General features: G+C 41.4%; 1 protein-coding gene across 3 annotated transcripts in view; it reads left to right on the top strand.

The window, feature by feature from the left end:
• The window catches only part of TNS1 (tensin 1), a 688,885-nt gene that overhangs the window by 8,609 nt on the left and 657,846 nt on the right, over positions 1-22,430 (top strand). The window lies entirely within an intron of this gene.

Genomic DNA, 22,430 nt, shown 5'->3' with positions numbered 1-22,430 from the left:
AAGTCCCTAATGTTCTGTAAAAAAAAAAAATGGCGCCACACGGAACCCCATAGTGGTGAGGCACCATGTAGTTTGGCATGCGTGAAAAGGCCATTTATTTCCTCCATCAGCTCATCCCACCACAGCTCATCCCACCACAGCTATTACCTTTTGTATCAACCCTTCCTCCTAGATTGTAAGCTCCCAGGATCAGGGCCCTTTGTATCCTCTTGTACCAAATTGTATTGTAACTGTAATGTCTGCCTCCATTTTGTAAAGCTACATCACCAACCTGGTCTCAAAATATCAACCAAACCACTCTCTTCGATCCTCCCAAGACCTTCTGCTCTCTAGTTCCCATATCAGCTCCTCCCATGCCTGCCTCCAGGACTTCCCCTGAGCTTCTCCCATCCTATGGAACTCCCTACCCCAATCTGTCCGGCTGTCTCCTAATCTATCCACCTTTAGACGATCTCTGAAAACCTCTTTCTTTCTCTTTAAAGAAGTCTATCCTGCTTCTAACTAGTAAACTGACATTTATTTCCTCCATCAGCTCATCCCCCCCACAGCTATTACCTTTTGTATCACTCAACCCTTCCTCCTAGATTGTAAGCTCCCAGGATCAGGGCCCTCTGTGTCTTTTTGTGCCAAATTGTATTGTAACTGTAATGTCTGCCTTCATTTTGTAAAGCGCTGAGCAAACTGTTGGCGCTATATAAATCCTGTATAATAATAATCAGTGCAGCCTGTCCGTGCCCATCAGTGCCTCCTCATCAGTGCCCATCCGTGCCTCCTGATCATTGCCTCTCTGTATCCATCAGTGTAGCCTCATCAGTGCCTCCTGATCATTGCCTATCTGTATCCATCAGTGCAGTCTCCTCAGTGCCTCCTGATCGTTGCCTATCTGTACCCATCAATGTAGCCTCATCATTGCCTATCTGTACCCATCCTTGCCTCCTGATCATTGCCTATCTGTACCCATCAGTGACTCCTCATCAGTGCCCATCAGTGCCTCCTGATCATTGCCTATCTGTACCCATCAGTGCCTCCTCATCAGTGCCTCCTGATCATTGCCTATCTGTAACCATTAGTGCCAACTGATCATTGTCTATCTGTACCCATCAGTGCCCATCCTTGCCTCCTGATCATTGTCTATCTGTACCCATCAGTGCCCATCCTTGCCTCCTGATCATTGTCTATCTGTACCCATCAGTGCCTCCTTATCATTGCCCATCAGTGCTTCCTGATCATTGCCTATCTGTATCCATCAGTGCCTCCTCATCAGTGCCCATCAGTGCCTCCTGATCATTGCCTATCTGTATCCATCAGTGCAGCCTCATCAGCGCACATCAGTGAAGAAGCAAAATTACTTACTTGCAAAATTTTATAACAGAAACTAAGAAAATATATTTTTTTATCAACATTTGGTCTTTTTTCATTTGTTTAGCAAAAAATAAAAACCCCAGTGGTGATTAATTCCCACCAAACAAAAGCTCTATCTTTCTAAAAATGCTGCAAATGTCATATGGGTACAGTGTTGCATGACCACGCAATTGTCATTCAAAGCGTGACAGCGCTGAAAGCTGAAAATTGGCCTGGACAGGAAGGGGGTGAGAGTACCCGGTAGGCAAGGGGTTAAAGCCTTGAGTACAGTATATTGGAACCTGATTGGGGCTTACAGCAATATTAAACAGAAAAGCAAACATTTGATATGTTGCAGCTCACCAATTCGTAGATGTGATGGCTGCATTAGTTTTCTTTTTTAGGAGTTCTTCTTTCATCTGGTGATCCAGCCAGCAAGTTTGTTGTTTTTTTTTTTTTTTTTCAAGAAGCACAAGCTCTCCAGCAGAATGTATCCCTTTATATAGATGAGACAAACCATTTATCACTGAAAGGGATGATTGAAATGATCCGCTTATATTTATTTCTATAAAACATTTATCCAAAAAGGAAAAAAAAACTGAGCTGGAGTTTGGCTTCAAAGTGTTAGTGTATATAAATATGCTAGTACATCTAACACTCCCCTACCTCCAGACTGACAAAGCTTCTGTCCGAAGGTGCCAGAGCGGGGGGGCGCTCTAATACAGGAGGTGTGTTACTAGTCAGATCACCGGGTGAAAACAGAGGAGGAAAAAAACCTAAAAAAAAGAAAACGAATGCAGCCGCCACATCTAATGATTGGTAAGCCGCAATATATGACATTTGTGGGGGGGTTTAATAAAGCTTTAAGATTTCCATCCAGGCATTGCTGTACCGCCCTCCAGTCAGCAGCGCCGGTGATCTGGAAACCCCTAGCAGGAGAGCTGTTCTCACGCTCACCCACTACATGCTGCCTGCTATCTCTGAAGGCTCACAGACTGTCAGATTCAGACCTCCCCTGGAAGCAGGTCCGGACTGACCATTTGGAAACTCGGGCACTGCCTGAGGGCCCGGGGTCAGTAGGGGGCCCCATGAGATGCCCCTGGTACCCTTTTCCTAGGCTTTTTTGAGTTTGGGCAAGGACACAGGGGCCCCATGATCCCGTATTGCCCGGGGGCCCCATGAGTTGTCAGTCCGCCCCTGCCTGGAAGTTTAGGAAGTTGTACAAGTTTAGGAAGCAAAATAACACGTGTTGCTCTTCCTGGAATCTGAAGTGAATCACCTAAAGGTGACTTTTTGTCTTTAAAACAATGGCCGTGTTTAGTATATGACATCAGCAGTTCAGCATTAGGTTTCCCCCGGAGCCTGGGACGGCTTTTTAGGTGACTTTTGGTTGCCATCAAAAGCTCCGTCCGCTCTGCAATCAGCAGTTTTATCTTACATTAATTAGTATTTTTATTGTTCGAGCCGCACCTGCAGAGGATGGCCGGTTGTAGGGAGGCGGTGTGACAGCGATACAGCCGAGGTTCCCAGGCTGCGGAGAGGTGCCGCTCTGTACTCCGATACTCCGGTACCTGCCTGAGGCCACCTAAAGCTGAACTCTAGACCTATACTGCATATACAAAACACAAATGAATACCGCTCTGTAATCGCGAATAGGTCATTAAATTTATTTTTTTTAAATATAAGCGTTGTAGGTACCGGAAAATGACCTGGCATCAGCTCTATGTAGTCTCTGCGCAGCAGGGCTGGAGTGTGAGCAAGAAGCAGCACAAGGAGCCAATCAGTGTACGTATTGATGAGAATAGGTCATTAAATTTATTTTTTTTAAATACAAGCGTTGTAGGTACCGGACAATGACCTGGCATCAGCTTTATGTAGTCTCTGCGCAGCAGGGCTGGAGTGTGAGCAAGAAGCAGCACAAGGAGCCAATCAGTTTACGTATTGATGAGAAGCATACTGTCAGGAGGAAAAAGCAGAGTGACAGAGAGATGAGCTCATCACTGGGCTGCTTCTCCTTTCACTGTCCAGTCTCTGGCTGGGGGCTCGTCCGGGATGACTCAGACTCAGGGGGTTGAATAATGCTGGCCATTGGACTGAGGACATCTAGTGGCAGAATATATTACTGCAGAGGGGACATCTTTGGATTTACAGTGAATATTGCATCAAAAGGTGCTTTTTTTTAACCATTTAAATCTTTTAATGGGCTATTCTTTTTTTATCTTGTTATTATTATTATTATTATTATTATTACTACGAGTTTATATAGCGCCAAAGGGTTTGCTCAGCGCTGTACAATAGAGGGGGGGGACAATACATGGCACAGTACAACAACAACAAACAACGTACGAGGGGTAAGAGGGCCCTACTCTTACGAGCTTACAATCTAGGAGGGAGGGGGTAAAGGTACAGTAGGAAGTGGCTGAGGGGGATGAAGTGGTGGGAGGAATGAGGGAGGATGGCCGTTAGGTGAGGGTGGGGTAGGCTTCCCTGAAGAGATGGGTTTTGAGGGAGCGCCTGAATGTGAATAGGGAAGGCGACAGTCTGATGAATTGGCGCAGTGAGTTCCAGAGGATGGGGGAGGACCTGGAGAAGTCTTGCAGTCGTGCATGGGAGGAGGAGACCAGGGAGCAGGATAGAAGGAGGTCCTGTGAAGAGCGAAGGGTACGGGTAGGGCGGTACTTGGGGATCAGGTTGGTGAGGTAGTCAGGGGCAGTGTTGTGAACGGCTTTGTAGGTCAGGGTTAGGAGTTTAAATTTGATGCGTTGGGCAATCGGGAGCCAGTGGAGGGAGAGGCAGAGGGGGGTGGCAGAGGTGGAGCGGGTGGTGAGGTGGATGAGTCTGGCAGCTGAGTTCAGGATGGTCTGGAGCGGGGAGAGCCTGCACTTGGGTAGGCCAGTGAGGAGGGAGTTGCAGTAGTCAAGGCGTGAGATGATGAGGGAGTGTACTAGAAGTTTGGTGGTGTCTGGGGTGAGGAAGGAGCGTATCTTGGCAATGTTGTTATTTTTGGCTGGAGTTCTTATTTATTAGAAATTCATATTATTATTACTATCATTTTTACACATCTATCTACAGTATCTATCTATCTATTATCTATCTATCTACAGTATCTATCTATCTATCTATCTATCTATCTATCTATCTATCTATCTATCTATCTACAGTATCTATCTATCTATCTATCTATCTATCTATCTATCTATCTAAAGAGATGTAAATGACTAGGGTGAGACCTCTTCTATAAGGCTCCAACTCTTTTGGGAGGACTGATCCCTAAGCCCCCCCTGAACACTATACCCATCCTTTGCAGTTCTTTTCTCCATGTGACATTGCAGCTGCAGCCATGGATGACAAATTGTCTGTGAAGCTTTTCTGTAATACCGGACAGGTGCCTTGCCACCCGCTGTAGACGTCCTTTGGGGTGCCACTGTATATGAATGGAGATGCAGCAAAGAGGCTGTGCATTGTTGTATCTGCAGTACATGTGGATATAGCCAGCTTTAAAGCTGAACTCCATGCACACAAAAATTAATTTCAATATATTCCTCCACAAAAGACAAACGTCCACAAATACCTTTGCAAATCCAGATATTGCCTTGTAAATGTGGCAGTGACATCATCGCTGTGCTGAACATAGCCTGTGCAGAGAGCAGAGCTGCGGGAAGGACCCAGTAGGCTGTCTGTAGAAAAGTACAGGAGGGGGCGGAGACCAGACCAGTCCCCCTGCACAAGGAGAGAGAGCAGCAGTGATTGGTCTGTATTACAGGAAGTCTCACCCTGGATTGCTGCACAGATCTGGAAGAAATTCACAAAGCTCACCGAGATTCATCCACAATGAATGGATTTGGATGATATTACTTATCCCAGAGTTCACCTAAATGAACATTTGACTTTTTCACTTTGTCGCTGGGCCATGGAGGTGAGGTGACCCCCATTGTTGGTGCCGTTTTAGGGCGATTTCTAATGAATCCTAAGTTTATGCCATCAGGCAAATAAAAACTTGGAGATGTGATTTCCACCTTGTGGTAGTCGGGGAAACCGAATGATTTCCGCATCCACCTGGCGCCGGCCATCTGTGCTGCGCCTGTATTGCCTACTGATTGGTGCTTTTATAGTCCCTGGATGGGGCCTCATTAGCAGTTATCGTTTCCCCAGCTGAAATCCCTGGGGCGGGGCCGCCTGTTTATGTTGCTGTCGGGGGTCGCTACAGCGCGTGTTCCACGTGTTTTTTATTTTAGGTTGTAAGGCTTAAAGGAGCACTCCAGCCAACAGAAAAGCTCAGACAACGAGCCTTAAAGGGCAACTCCTCTTTCGTTGGGAAAAAAAAATAGCAAATGAAAAAGAACAAAGCATATACAATTGTGACATGAGTCCTATTGTAATTGGATGTCACAGTGGCTAAATGGTTAGCATTTCCAACTGGCAGTACTCGGGTTGCTGGTTCGAATCCCAACCACGGCACCACCTGCCTGGAGTTTGCATGTTCTCCCTGTGTGGGTTTCCTCCGGGTACTCCGGTTTCCTCCTACACTCCAAAGACATGCTGGTATTTTAATTGGCTCCTGTCTAAATTGTCCCTAGTATGTGTATGTATGAATGTGAGTTAGGGACCTTAGATTGTACGCCCCTTGAGGGTTAGGGACTGATGTGAATGTACAATATATATATAAAGCGCTGCGTAAATTGACGGCGTTATATAAGTACCTGAAATAAATAATATTAAATAAAATAATTAAAAATTACCTTTCCTTTTTCCATCGGCAGTGCTGTAATTTTCCGTAAAATGCAATATGGCGACCTGGTTACTTCTCTACAAAAATGGTGTAGGGAATGCCCCCAGATATGTCATTTCCTGCTTGTGTGAGTGCCAGATTTTTGGGCATCCCCTGTAACAAAAATGTCATTTTTGGTGAGATACTTCTAAAGGGAAATCACGTCTAAAGGGATGCAGACTCTGCCATTTCCCTCATTAGAGCTCTGCACGTGCAGCAGCTGATCAATAATAAAGTCACTCCCATTCACATTCACTCTGCACATGGACACAGAGAAACAAACAGCTATTTCTTCAGAATAACAAAAGGGAGGAATCTGCAACTAATTTTGTTTAAATCCCTGCAATGTACATAGATCACCCCGAGGGGAGGTTTTTATCTCAACAAAAGTGGATTCACTCTTTAATCCCTCACCCTCCAGAGGATTTACCCCCCCCCCCCCCTTCCTGACCAGGCCATTTTTTGAGATACCGTGCTGCGTTACTTTAACTGACAATTGCGCGGTCATGCAACGCTGCACCCAAATGGAATTTATGTCCTTTTTTCCACAGAAATAGAGATTTCTTTTGGTGGTATTTGATTGCCTCTACATTTTTTATTTTTTGCGTTATAACAAAAAAAGACCGACAATTTTGAAAAAAAAATTTTTTTTTGATTTTTTGCTATTAAACATGTCAAGTAAAAAAATCAAATTTCGTCAAATTTAAGCCAAAATGTATTCTGCTCCATGTCCTAAAAAATCGCAATATGTGGAAATTAATTGGTTTACATGAACGTTATAGCGTTTACAAATGGCGGTATATATACTGGAATTTATATTATTTTTTTTATGCTAGTAATGGCAGTGATCAGGGCGATCAGCGACTTATAGTGGGACTGCAGCAGGCATTCTGACACTTGGGGGGGGGAACTGACTAACTGACACTGACATCCCCAGTGACACTAATACAGTGATCAGTGCTAATAAAAAGCCCTGACACTGTACTAATAAGACTGGGCAGGAAGGGGTTAACATTTGGGGCGATCAAAGGGCTGACTGTGTGCTGTGCTTTACTGTGTAAGCATGCTGCCTTGTATTACTTTGCTACGCAGAGCCATAGAAAGCAGCATGCTGGAGCTGACAGGGGAGAGATCTGTACTATTTACATACAGACCTCTCCCCTCTCAGTGTTCCTCTGCGATCGCAGGGTGTCAGCAGCGAATCACCGGCGGGGACCCGGTGATTGACAGCTGAAGCCGACAATGGCGGCACGGGTAGGGTGCGTGCCCCCAACCTGGAAATACAAAATCATACATATATATATATATATATTATATGTGATTTTGCACAGCCCTGTAGCAGTAGTTCTGCTATAGGGCGCTCAGGAAGCAGTAAAGGTGTATCTAACTCAAAAAACAAGGTGGAACGTGTAACATGTTCCCAATGCTGCAGCCCCCGCCCGATACTCTGTTACCCCGTACTTGCTATCACTTTGTAAAAGCAGCGCAGCCGTGCGGGTCTCCGCCCACATGGCCACATCATTCGGAGACCTGCGTGGTACCATCAATCTGCTGATCGCCGCTGCAATGCTTTACAGGTTCCTGCAACCCAAAATAATAAATGCACATTTTTTTACCTGCGAAAAAATGTACATTTATTATTTTTTACAAAAAGGTGAGCTTATCCTTTAAATGTGGTGACTGCATTAGTTCCTCCCCTCCTCCTCTATGTCACCTGGTGATCCTGCCAGTAACACATTTCCTGTCCAGGAGAAAAGAAAGTCGTTGGCACTCCATAATATTGAACATTGACAACTTGATCCAGACAAGGTCCCAAGCAGGGTTTGCTTGTTCATTTGTTCAGACCAATAAAGTTGTCAACATTGAATCTTACTGAATACTGCCGGATTTCTTTTCTTCTACATTGGTCCGGCTTGTGGGGTATTATTATTATTATACAGGATTTATATATTATTATTATACAGGATTTATATTATTATTATACAGGATTTATTATTATTATTATTATTATACAGGATTTATATATTATTATTATTATACAGGATTTATATTATTATTATTATTCAGGATTTATATTATTATTATTATTATACAGGATTTATAGATTATTATTATACAGGATTTATAGATTATTATTATTATTATACAGGATTTATAGATTATTATTATACAGGATTTATATTATTATTATTATACAGGATTTATAGATTATTATTATTATTATTATTATTATTATACAGGATTTATATATTATTATACAGGATTTATATATTATTATTATACAGGATTTATAGATTATTATTATTATTATTATTATACAGGATTTATAGATTATTAATATTATTATACAGGATTTATATTATTATTATTATACAGGATTTATATTATTATTATTATACAGGATTTATAGATTATTATTATTATTATACAGGATTTATATATTATTATTATACAGGATTTATATTATTATTATTATTATACAGGATTTATAGATTATTATTATTATTATTATTATTATACAGGATTTATAGATTATTATACAGGATTTATAGATTATTATTATACAGGATTTATAGATTATTATTATTATTATTATTATTATTATTATTATACAGGATTTATAGATTATTAATATTATTATACAGGATTTAGATTATTATTATACAGGATTTATATTATTATTATTATTATTATTATACAGGATTTATTTATTATTATTATACAGGAATTATAGATTATTATTATTATACAGGATTTATATTATTATTATTATACAGGATTTATAGATTATTATTATTATTATACAGGATTTATAGATTAATATTATTATTATTGAACAGGATTTATATATTATTATTATACAGGATTTATAGATTATTATTCTTATTATACAGGATTTATATATTATTATTATACAGGATTTATATATTATTATTATACAGGATTTATATATTATTATTATACAGGATTTATATAGCGCCAACAGTTTGCTCAGCGCTTTACACTATATCGGAAGACAATACAGCAACAATACAGTTCAATACAAGAGGGATAGGAGGGCCCTGATCCTGGGAGCTTACAATCTAGGAGTATAGGATTGGCATTCACCATTTTTACACAGTTTTGTCCTTGAGCGCAGAGCATAATTTTTTTTTTCTATATCGCACTTCCTGTCTTAGGGTGACCACACTCACTCATTTTGTTTATAAAAGAATGGTGTTGTCACCCTAAGATAGGACGTTATTTGGGCCTCATGCACCCTGGGCATTTTTACCCCCGGTTCCCATAAATGCAGCTGTGCGGTCCGCGTTTTGTGCGGGCACAAGAGCCCATTCATTTGAATGGACTCCCGTGCCCGGAACACGAAGGGAAGACGTCCCCGCACTTCTTTAGAAAACGCAGCCCACACGAGAACCTCGGGTCCCAGTACGATTGCGTCTTTCAGTGCGGGCGGCGTGCCATTAGAATTAATGGCAACCGCCCGCGGGTCCACATTCCTCTGTGCGGGTGGTGCGGCTGCATGGATTTTTGTGCAGACCCGCAGAGGCACCACCCGCACAGATGTGAACCGGGAGTAAAGCAGCTGTTTTTGGCTTCTGGCGTTTTTGTTCTACAACCAGTAAACCCCCCAGCATGCTATCCAATGTGTCCATAAACACATAAAGGGACGTTTTTTGGCTGGAAAAAAAGCCCCCATAACTACTTGTTTTCAAGAGGAGTTTTTTAGCTGTAAAATCGCTCTAATGTTGTAAACGCGGTAAAACGTGACAAACTGGCGTTTTTGAGTGTTTTTTCAGCCAACAATTTTTTTTTGTTTTGTGTAAAAAAGTAAAAAAAGACAAAAACAAAAAACGCTAACGTGGAAAAATGTGGCTAAACGCTAATGCAAATACGCAGAAAAACTTAATGCAACTTTATACAGCTAATGCTACCAGTGTTTTTAAAACAACTGGTGTGCATGGGATCTTACCCCAGGGTCACACCTATGCGTTTTCCAGAAACGCACTGCAGTCCATTTTAACATGATTCCCTACGGGACACGTTCATATCTCCGCGTTTTCACCCGGGGGGTTTTTTGGAAAGGGTCGGGGACTTTTTTGAACGCAAAAAGTTGCGTTTTTGTTGCTATAGACTTCAATGGAAATGCTGCAGAGAAGCATGTAGTGCGTTTTTGCTGTGTTTTTGCTGCGTTTTGTGTTTTAAATCTGTCTAGCAACAAGAAAATAAACTCAAAACGTGGCAAAAACGCAAGATGCAATGAAGGTTCAAACGCAAACTGCACAGGTGTGAACCTACTCTTAAAGCAAATTTGCATTTTTAATGTTTTCATTTAGGCATTACAAAGATTACTGCTCCCCTCAAAAAATGTGTAAAATATTTTTTTTGGCTTTGGTATATGTTTAGCATTGGCAGTGCCCAGCCCCTCCCATACAACCACCCCCCCGCCCCATTTCTCCCAACTGTACTCTCTGCTCCTCCCAAGACCTCCTGCTCTCTAGCTCCCTTGTCTCCTCCTCCCATGCTCGTCTCCAGGACTTCTCCAGAGCTTCCCCCATCCTCTGGAACTCTCTACCCCAATTTATCAGACTATCGCCTACTCTGCTCACTTTTAGGCGATCTCTGAAAACCTCTTCAGGGAAGCCTATCCTGCCGTCAGCTAATAATGGAATCTTCTATTCCTCCTACCAGTCCATCCCCCACAGTTACTACCTTTTGTACCACCAGTCCCTCCCTTCTAGATTGTAAGCTCCAAGGATCAGGGCCCTCCTAACCCTCTTGTATTGAACTGTATTGTTGCTGAGCAAACTGTTGGCGCTATATAAATCCTGTATAATAATAATAATAATAATAATAATAATATATAAATCCTGTATAATAATAATAATATATAAATCCTGTATAATAATAATAATATAAATCCTGTATTAAAATAATAATATATAAATCCTGAATACTAATATAAATCCTGTATAATAATAATAATAATATAAATCCTGTATTATAATAATATAAATCCTGTATAATAATAATAATAATAATAATAATAATATAAATCATGTATTATAATAATATAAATCCTGTATAATAATAATAATAATAATAATAATATAAATCCTGTATAATAATAATAATAATAATATAAATCCTGTATAATAATATAAATCCTGTATAATACTAATAATAATAATATAAATCCTGTATAATAATAATAATATAAATCCTGTATAATAATATAAATCCTGTATAATAATAATATAAATCCTGTATAATAATATAAATCCTGTATAATAATAATAATATAAATCCTGTATTATAATAATAATATAAATCCTGTATAATAATGTAAATCCTGTATAATAATAATAATAATAATATAAATCCTGTATAATAATAATATATAAATCCTGTATAATAATAATAATAATATAGATTCCTGTATAATAATAATATAAATCCTGAATAATAATAATAATATAAATCCTGTATAATAATAATAATAATATAAATCCTGTATAATAATAATATATAAATCCTGTATAATAATAATAATAATATAGATTCCTGTATAATAATAATATAAATCCTGAATAATAATAATAATATAAATCCTGTATTATAATAATAATAATATAAATCCTGAATAATAATTTCTTTGACCATGCTTTGCTTATTAGCCTAGAAAAGGGTCATTTCTAACATTCGTCTCCCATTGACATCATGGAGGTTCACATTGATGACACTTGCCGCACCCGCCCCAAACCACACCCAGGTGTCATCGGGCCATCGCCAACTTTTTTTTTTTTTTCCGTCTTTTCTTTGTTGTTTTTTTGGGATTTAGATACTTCAATCTCAGTTGGCAAAGCCGCCGTTGTATGTTTGTAGCCTTCATGCCAGCACATGAAGGGTTAACAAATATTAACTTTATTACCTTTTATCGCCCTCCCCCGCTTGTGTTCCCCACCAATTTAATTAAGGCAAAGTGCTCGGTGTCCTCTGGATGTTGTAACCGGGTGAGTTATTGTCAGCTGAATGGGATTTACCCAGCGCTGCGAACCAGGCATTAATCTCGCCGTTCTGGCAGATGGAATTGTCTGCGAAGACGTGAAGGGCCCATCATCTTCAGAGACGGGAAAAAAAACAAACTGTCAGCCGTATAGTGCGGACCAATAAGAAAAGTGCGTCTTGTTGCACCAGGGCCGCCATTTTAACGTATATTATAGGATGGTGATGGAAGTAGCTGCCTTTAATGCCAAGGCCATAATTTTTTTCCTCAATTTGCTTACATTTTATTTTCCCAGGTTCCCCCCCCCCCCATCAACAGGCTAATTTTTTTATTTTTTAATAAAAGCTTTTGTACTTTTATTATACGGCTTATTTTAGACCCATTGAAGTTATCACTGGGTCTCTGTGCTTCTCTATGCAGTGCAGGCAGATCGTGGCTGGGGGGAAGGGCTGACAGGGTGCTGCACGTAGCTTCCTGAAACATCACAGCACAACTCCAGTACTCCTTTCGTGAGCCCTCAGCCCTGCTATGGGCAGTGGGAGGAGTTATGCAAATCTCAAAATGCCTCAATGAGTGGATGTTGGTCTGGAGCAGTGGGTATTTCTCAGCAAGCTGTATACGTGTGCAGACCACCCTAGGGAACACGCCTTGTTGTTGCTGAGCCTCCATGATTTAAAAGGACTGAAATCTAATGAAGGACTGAAATCTAAAGGGGCGGGTCAGAGACTGTTAGGCTGGGGGAGGAAAGAGCGAGATGATGCTGGACGTCCTCCAGCCAGGAAATAAGGCGGAGCTCTTTCTGACTTGCTGCAGCTTCCAATGCACATTGTGAGATGCTGACAGTGTGCAGTGAAATCAGAGGAAGCCAGAGAGGAGACGATACAACTGTGCAAGGCTGAAGGGTGGATGTAAACCCCAACGATTAATTTTTCCTATTTGCTCCCATTTTATTCATATTTGTTCAATAAGCCTGTTGATCCTGCCAGAAATCTTGTGAGTTCCTGACGTCCTCTGCCCCTACTACTCTGTTATCTGCTATTAACTGCACTACATGCTATTGTACATTATGATGAGGATAGGGGGAGGTGTTCTGTAGTCCCATTCTAGGGTGACAACACTGCTCCATAAATAAATACAGTGAAGAAGTGTTGTCACCGTAGGAGGTGTGTTAGTGGCAGGATCACCAGAGAAAACATGAGTAAAGAAAACGAATGCAGCCTCCACGTCTAAGAACTGGTAATCTGCAATACATAAATGTCTGTTTTTGGATTTAGAAATGGTTTAAAGTGTTACTGAACCCGCAACAGTACAATCAGTCTGTAGATGCAGTAAATCATGCTTGTTATACTCACTGTGGAACCTAAGGGGTTAATCCTCTGCAATGTGTAAAAAGGCTGTTTGATCCTGTCTTCTCTGATCCTCCTCTTTTTGAAATGACCACCTGATACAGACTGAACCTGTAGCCCTTCTGCTCAGTTTGGTGTGTGTTGCTAGAGAGGTTTTTTTTTTTTCTTTTTCTTGGGAGAGTGCATGTGATCAGCACAGGGCCAATCAGCACTGTCCAGACAGAGGTCAGAGGTTCTGCATCCTCCTAGAGCAGAAAGAAAACTCCTCCTACAAGCTTTAGCTAGTGGTGTGCTGGACACTGATAGAAGTCACAAGACTGCTATATACTGCTGATGAGAAAAGGTATTTAGCAGTTTATAGTTACTACAATAATTGCATTTCCATGTTGTGTGTACTGTGGGAGATATAGTGCATGCAGGGTCGGGGGAGACCAGATATAGTGAATGCAGGGTCCGGGGAGACCGGATATAGTGAATGCAGGGTCCGGGGAGACCGGATATAGTGAATGCAGGGTCCAGGGAGACCGGATATAGTGAATGCAGGGTCCGGGGAGACCGGATATAGTGAATGCAGGGTCCGGGGAGACCGGATATAGTGAATGCAGGGTCCGGGGAGACCGGATATAGTGAATGCAGGGTCCGGGGAGACCAGATATAGTGAATGCAGGGTCCGGGGAGACCGGATATAGTGAATCCGGGGTCCGGGGAGACCGGATATAGTGAATGCAGGGTCCGGGGAGACCGGATATAGTGAATGCAGGGTCCGGGGAGACCAGATATAGTGAATGCAGGGTCCGGGGAGACCAGATATAGTGAATGCAGGGTCCGGGGAGACCAGATATAGTGAATGCAGGGTCCGGGGAGACCAGATATAGTGAATGCAGGGTCCGGGGAGACCAGATATAGTGGATCCGGGGTCCGGGGAGACCGGATATAGTGAATGCAGGGTCCGGGGAGACCAGATATAGTGAATGCAGGGTTCGGGGAGACCAGATATAGTGAATCCGGGGTCCGGGGAGACCGGATATAGTGAATCCGGGGTCCGGGGAGACCGGATATAGTGAATGCAGGGTCCGGGGAGACCAGATATAGTGAATGCAGGGTCCGGGGAGACCAGATATAGTGAATGCAGGGTCTGGGGAGACCGGATATAGTGAATGCAGGGTCCGGGGAGACCAGATATAGTGAATGCAGGGTCCGGGGAGACCGGATATAGTGAATGCAGGGTCCGGGGAGAGCGGATATAGTGAATGCGGGGTCCGGGGAGACCAGATATAGTGAATGCAGGGTCCGGGGAGACCGGATATAGTGAATGCAGGGTCCGGGGAGAGCGGATATAGTGAATGCGGGGTCCGGGGAGACCGGATATAGTGAATGCAGGGCCCTGGCAGACCAGATATAGTGAATGCAGGGTCCGGGGAGACCAGATATAGTGAATGCAGGGTACTGGAAGCAGTAACACTTTAACTAGAGGGTGAAGGTTGTTGAAGCCTCTGAAATTTATTTGTAGAATCCATGCAAGCTGCAGATGGACTGCGCGGTGTGCGTTCATGTTCATAGGAATGAGTGATAGGACGTCCCGGGATTTTCCGCTGGAAGGGAAGGAATTTTTCACCCTTACATCAAATTAGACCTCACAGTAGAATGTTTTTCTTCCTCTTTCTGGATCATCTACTTCTGAAAATGTCATTTATTTTTGTCAAAATAGGCAGAGTAGTGTTTTTCAGCCTATCCGTGTATCCAGTGTATGAAATGTATGCATGTAGGAAGGCCTATCCAATGTATGATTCATTTCTGCATGTTTAACTTGGACCTTTTGGTGACTTTATAATTCAGTCCCTGAGTTCCAGTAGGTGACTGTGCCCGGGCCGAGATGAAGTCATAAGTCAGTAGCTTTGCCTAGGCTGAGATAAGGTCATCAGTCGCTGACTTTGCCTAGGCTGAGATGAGGTCATAAGTCAGTGGCTTTGCCTAGGCTAAGATGAGGTCATCAGTCAGGGACTGTCCCTAGGCTGAGATGAGGTCATCAGTCGGTGATTTGCCTAGGATGAGATGAAGTCACCAGTCAGTGACTTTGCCTAGGCTAAGATAAGGTCATCAGTTGGTGACTTTTCCTGCGATGAGGTCATCAGTCAGTGACTTTCTCTAGGCTGAGATGAGGTCATCAGTCAGTGGCTTTGCCTAGGCTGAGGTGAGGTCGTTAGTCAGGAACTTTGACTTTTACTAGGCCGAGATGAAGTCATAAGTCAGTGGCTTTGCCTAGGCTGAGATTAGGTCATCAGCCGGAGGTTTTGCCTAGGTTGAGATGAGGTTACAAGTCAATGACTTTGTCTAAATGGAGATGAGGCCATCCATCAGTGGCTTTGCCTAGGCTGAGATGAGACTATCTATTAGTGGCTTTGCTTAGGTCGAGATGAGCTCATTAGTCAGTAGTTTTCCCTAGGCTGAGATGAGCTCATCAACCAGTGGCTTTGCCTAGGTTGAGATGAGGTTACAAGTCAATGACTTTGCCTAGGCTGAGATGAGGCCATCAGTGGCTTTGCCTAGGTTGAGATGAGGTCACAAGTAAATGACTTTGTCTAAGCTGAGATGAGGTCATCCGTCCATGACTTTGTCTAGGCTTAAATGACCTCACAAGTACATGTCTTTACCTAGGCTGAGATGAGGTCATTCATCCATGACTTTGCCTAGGCTGAGATGAGGTAATTCATCCATGACTTTGCCTAGGCTGAGATGAGGTCATCCGTCCATGGCTTTGCCTAGGCTTAAATGACCTCACAAGTCCATGTCTCTGCCTAGGCTGAGATGAGGTCATCCGTCCATGGCTTTTCCTAGGCTTAAATGACCTCACAATTCCATGTCTCTGCCTAGGCTGAGATGAGGTCATCCATCCGTGGCTTTGCCTAGGCTTAAATGACCTCACACGTCCATGTCTTTGCCTAGGCTGAGATGAGGTCTTCCGGCTATAAGGTTTTGTAGCAAAGGCAGCTTCCTCAAAGGCACCAAAGGTCACCATATTACTGGTACAAAGAATTTTTGAGCAAATGAAGATGCTTAGCAGTTTGCAAAAGTGCAACATGTCCTACTTTCTCAGCGCACCCCAACTTGCTGTCCATTGCATGGACGAGCCCCTAAGCACAGTACTGTGTCCTGCCTTTGAACACTCAAGTCCCACCAGCTGTATTGGGAGGGTTGGAAAAAAAAAGGACATGTTGTATTTTTGTGACGTTCGACCTGATGCCGCGCATACGATAAATAATATAAAGTTGGGTAAAAAAAAAAAAAAAAAAGAAGCAAACGCAACGTATTTTAGGAAGGCATTGCAGCATCTGTACACCACCGTGAGGGTTATGTGAATGAGCCCCTAGACATCCAGCTGTGTGAACAAACACTAAACCTTTTATCTAGTTCCTTACTGGTGCAAAAAGCCTGAAATCGGCCCGACGACACAAAGGGCCGGGGAGGAGAGGCTGAAATCGATAGCATTCCCTTTCAAGATTTAAGCAGAAACATATGTTTCCCCCTCTATAAAGCATGCTTCATTAGGTGTTGTGTCTGCCGCAGGAATCTCCCCCTCTCCGCCTGACCCCCGTAAACATTTTTCAGTAGGGGACCCAACAGGAAAGGCTGTTAAAATGTTGCCGCACAATGATGGCGGAGAATTAATAGAGAGTCACCCCTGCCTGCTCCGGCTCTGTGAATAGAGCCACCCTGCTGGTCTAAGCAGACACTTAGTTCTGAGTGACTGCCCTAATTACCGCCCAAATCTCCCACATCATACTTCTTTCCCTGTGCGCCCTGGAACGGGGCCCTGCGGTCCCCAGGTATTGTCACTGCTAGAGATGCTCAGGCTTCTTGCTAACGGGATGGGACTTTAAAGTGAACTCTTCAGTAACTCTACAAGTCTGCATAAATCGCGTACTGGCGTGTCACAATGTACTGCGACCGTATTTTATATATATATATATATATATATATAATTATTATACAGGATTTATATATTATTATACAGGATTTATATATTATTATACAGGATTTATATATTATTATTATTATTATAATACAGGATTTATATTATTATACAGGATTTATATATTATTATTATACAGGATTTATATATTATTATTATTATTATAATACAGGATTTATATTATACAGGATTTATATATTATTATTATACAGGATTTATATATTATTATTATTATACAGGATTTATATATTATTATTATACAGGATTTATATTATTATTATTATACAGGATTTATATTATCATTATACAGGATTTATATATTATTATTATTATACAGGATTTATATATATTATTATTATACAGGATTTATATATTATTATTATACAGGATTTATATTATTATTATTATTATACAGGATTTATATATTATTATTATTATACAGGATTTATATTATCATTATACAGGATTTATATAATATTATTATTATTGTACAGGATTTATTTATTATTATACAGGATTTATATTATTATTATACAGAATTTATATATTATTATTATTATTATACAGGATTTATATTATTATTATTATTATACAGGATTTATCTATTATTATACAGGATTTATATCGAGACAACAGTTTGCTCTTTACATTGCGCTTTACAATATAACAGGAGACAATACAGCAACAATACAGTTCAGGTTCAGGCTCAGGCTCAGGCTTCTTGCTAACGGGATGGGACTTTAAAGTGAACTCTTCAGTAACTCTACAAGTCTGCATAAATCGCGTACTGGCGTGTCACAATGTACTGCGACCGTATTTTATTTATATATACATATATATATATATATATATACAGGATTTATATATTATTATTATACAGGATTTATATATTATTATTATTATTATTATTATTAATAAACAGGATTTATATATTATTATACAGGATTTATATTATTATTATACAGGATTTATATATTATTATTATTATACAGGATTTATATATTATTATTATACAGGATTTATATATTATTATTATTATACAGGATTTATATATTATTATAATACAGGATTTATATTATTATACAGGATTTATATATTATTATTATACAGGATTTATATTATTATTATTATACAGGATTTATATATTATTATTATACAGGATTTATATTATCATTATACAGGATTTATATAATATTATTATTATTGTACAGGATTTATATTATTATACAGGATTTATTTATTATTATACAGGATTTATATTATTATTATACAGAATTTATATATTATTATTATTATTATACAGGATTTATATTATTATTATTATACAGGATTTATCTATTATTATACCGGATTTATATCGAGACAACAGTTTGCTCAGCGCTTTACAATATAACAGGAGACAATACAGCAACAATACAGTTCAATACAAGAGGGATAGGAGGGCCCTGATCCTGGGAGCTTACAATCTAAGAGAGATATATATATATATATAATACAAATGGAAATGTAATTTACTTGTGAGCCACAAATTAAGCTCGCTGGCACTTAATCACATCATTTTTATATTTTATTTTTAATTTTCCTATTTTCCTATTTTTATTCCCACATTTATATTTCATGTACACATACATTACTACCTGTTTATAATCATTGATTTAAATCATTCATTTGTAGTCAAATATCCAATTAAATCACCTCCGGATTTATTTAAATAATGAATTATATATATATAGATATAGTGAAGGAAATAAGTATTCGCTCCCCTACTGATTTTCAATGTTTGCCCACTCACCAAGAAATGGTCATTCTAAAAATCGAATGTTCGGTGTATTGTAACACTGAGAGACAAAATAGCAACAAAAAATTCAGCAGAAATGCATGTCTAACAAATGATGACTGATTTGCATGTTCATGAGGGAAATAAGTATTTGATCCCCTATCATTCAGCAGGATTTCTGGCTACCAGGTGTCTTTCATACAGATAACAAGCTGAGATTAGAAGCAGTCTTTTAAAGGGAGTGCTGCTAATCTCGTTACCTGTATAAAAGACACCTGTCCACAGGAGCAATCAAACAATCAGATTCCAAACTCTCCACTATGGCAAAGACCAAAGAGCTGTCCAAGGATGTCAGGGACAAGATTGTAGACCTACACAAGGCTGGACTGGGCTACCAAACTATGGCCAAGCAGCTTGGTGAGAAGGTGACAACAGTTGGTGCAATCATTCGCAAATGGAAGAAACACAAAACAAGTGTCAGTCTCCCTAGGTCTGGTGCACCATGCAAGATCTCCCCTCATGGAGTGTCAATGATCATGAGAACAGTGAGGAATCATCCCAGAACTACACGTGAGGATCTTGTCAATGATCTCCAGGCAGCTGGGACCGCAGTCACCAAGAAAACAATTGGTAACACGCTACGCCGACAAGGACTGAAATCCTGCAGTGCCCGCAAGGTCCCTCTGCTCAAGAAAGCACATGTCCAGGCCCGTCTGAAGTCTGCCACTAAACATCTGAATGATGCAGAGGAGGACTGGTGGGAAGTGTTGTAGTCAGATGAGACCAAAATTGAGCTCTTTGGCATCATTCCTTCACTGTGTATATATATATATATATATATATATATATACACACACACACAGCAGGTAAAGTAAGTATTGAACACGTCACCATTTTTCTCAGCAAATCTATTTCTTTTGACATGAAATTTCCCCACATGTCAGTAACAACCCATTTACATCTAAACTCCTCGAGCGCCTCGTCTACACCCGCCTATGCTCTCACCTCAACGACAACAACCTCCTCGATCCCCTACAGTCCGGCTTCCGTCCCCTACACTCCACCGAAACTGCCTTACTCAAACTCTCCAACGACCTGCTAACCGCCAAAGCTAATGGCCACTATTCAGTGCTCCTACTCCTTGACCTCTCTGCGGCCTTCGACACAGTCGACCACCCCCTCCTCCTCAAAAAACTACACTCCCTCGGCCTCAGAGATTCTGCTCTCTCCTGGCTCTCATCCTACCTGTCACAACGCTCCTTCAGCGTTACCTATAATGCTACCACCTCCCCCTCACTCCCCCTCTCTGTTGGGGTCCCTCAAGGCTCTGTCCTCGGGCCCCTTCTCTTCTCCATCTATACCTCCTCCCTTGGCCAACTCATACACTCTCACGGCTTCAACTACCACCTCTATGCCGACGACACACAAATCTATCTCTCAACCCCCCACCTCACCCCCTTGGTCTCAGCCCGAATCACACACCTACTGAGCGACATATCAGACTGGATGTCGCTCCACTTCCTTAAATTGAACCTCTCCAAAACCGAGTTTCTTGTCTTCCCCCCAGCCCGGACACCACCCCCCATTGATTTCTCCGTCACATCCAACAACGCTACCATCAAACCCGCCCTGCAGGCCAGAGTACTGGGTGTCATTCTGGACTCCAACCTATCCTTCCAGCCCCAAGTCCAATCTTTAACAAACTCGTGCAGACTCCACCTCCGCAACATCGCCAAAATCCGCACGTTCCTAACCCCAGAAACCACTAAACAGCTCATCCACTCCCTCATCATATCACGACTCGACTACTGCAACTCCCTCCTCACTGGCCTGCCTCGCCGCTGGCTATCCCCTCTTCAGTCCATCCTGAACACGGCTGCCAGACTCATTCACCGTTCCAACCGCTCTGTCTCCGCCACCCCCCTCTGCCAATCCCTCCACTGGCTTCCGATTGCGCAACGGATCAAATTCAAAATCCTAACGCTGACATACAAAGCTGTCCACCATACTGCCCCGTACTACATCTCTGACCTAATATCCAAGTACCGCCCAACACGCACACTCCGCTCCTCACAAGACCTCCTTCTCTCTAGTTCCCTGGTCTCCTCCTCCCATGCCCGCCTCCAGGACTTCTCCAGGGTGTCACCCATCCTCTGGAACTCCCTGCCCCAACCCATCAGATTATCCCCTACTCTCCTCTCCTTTAGGCGCACCCTGAAAACCCATCTCTTCAGGGAAGCCTACCCCACCCCCTGCTAACTTGCCGACCTCCTCCACTCTTCCTACCACTCCATCCCCCACAGCTATCTCCTCCTGTGCCACCATCCCCTCCCTCCTAGATTGTAAGCTCGAAAGAGCAGGGCCCTTGATCCCCTCATGTTTTGCATTGTATTGGTATTGTTCTGTCACATGTTCTGTCTCCCTTTGTAATGTACAGCGCTGAGCGAACTATTTGCGCTTTATAAATACTGTATAATAATAATAATAATAATAATAATAATAATGCCATTCATACATACAAAGAAAGCAAAACAAATACATTCAGAAATTAGGTTCTGTGTAATAAAATGGAATGACACAGGGAAAAAGTATTGAACACGTTAACTAAAATGTATTTAATACTTCGTACAAAATCCTTTGTTGGTAATGACGGCTCCAAGACGCCTCCTGTATGGAGGAACTAGTGGCATGCATGGCTCAGGTGTGAATTTGGCCCATTCTTCCACACAAACAGTCTTCAAATCCTGAAGGTTCCGTGGGCCTCTTCTATGAACTCTGATCTTTAGTTCTTTCCATAGATTTTCTATTGGATTCCAGTCAGGTGATTGGCTGAGCCGTTCTAGCAGCTTTATTTTCTTTCTTTGAAACCAACTGAGAGTTTCCTCGGCTTTGTGTTTGGGATCATTGTCTTGCTGAAATGTCCGCCCTCGTTTCATCTTCATCATCCTGGTAGATGGCGGCAGATTTTTATACAAGAATGTCTCGGTACATTTCTCCATTCATCCTTCCTTCAATGACATGAAGTTTGCCAGTACCGTATGCTGACAAATAGCCCCAGACCATGATGTTCCCACCGCCATGCTTCACTATTGGGATGGTGTTTTTGGGGTGATGTGCAGTACCATTTGATCTCCAAACATGGTGTGTATTATGGCATCCAAAGATTTCCATTTTGGTCTCATCTGATCGGAATATATTCTCCCAGTATTCCACAGGCTTGTCTA

This window comes from Staurois parvus, unplaced genomic scaffold, assembly GCF_062004578.1.
Source record: "Staurois parvus isolate SC_StPar_1 unplaced genomic scaffold, SC_StPar_1.0 ptg000323l, whole genome shotgun sequence".
Taxonomy (NCBI): Eukaryota; Metazoa; Chordata; class Amphibia; order Anura; family Ranidae; genus Staurois; species Staurois parvus.
Note: the sequence above shows the minus strand (reverse complement) of the source record. Positions and strands in the feature narration are given on the sequence as shown.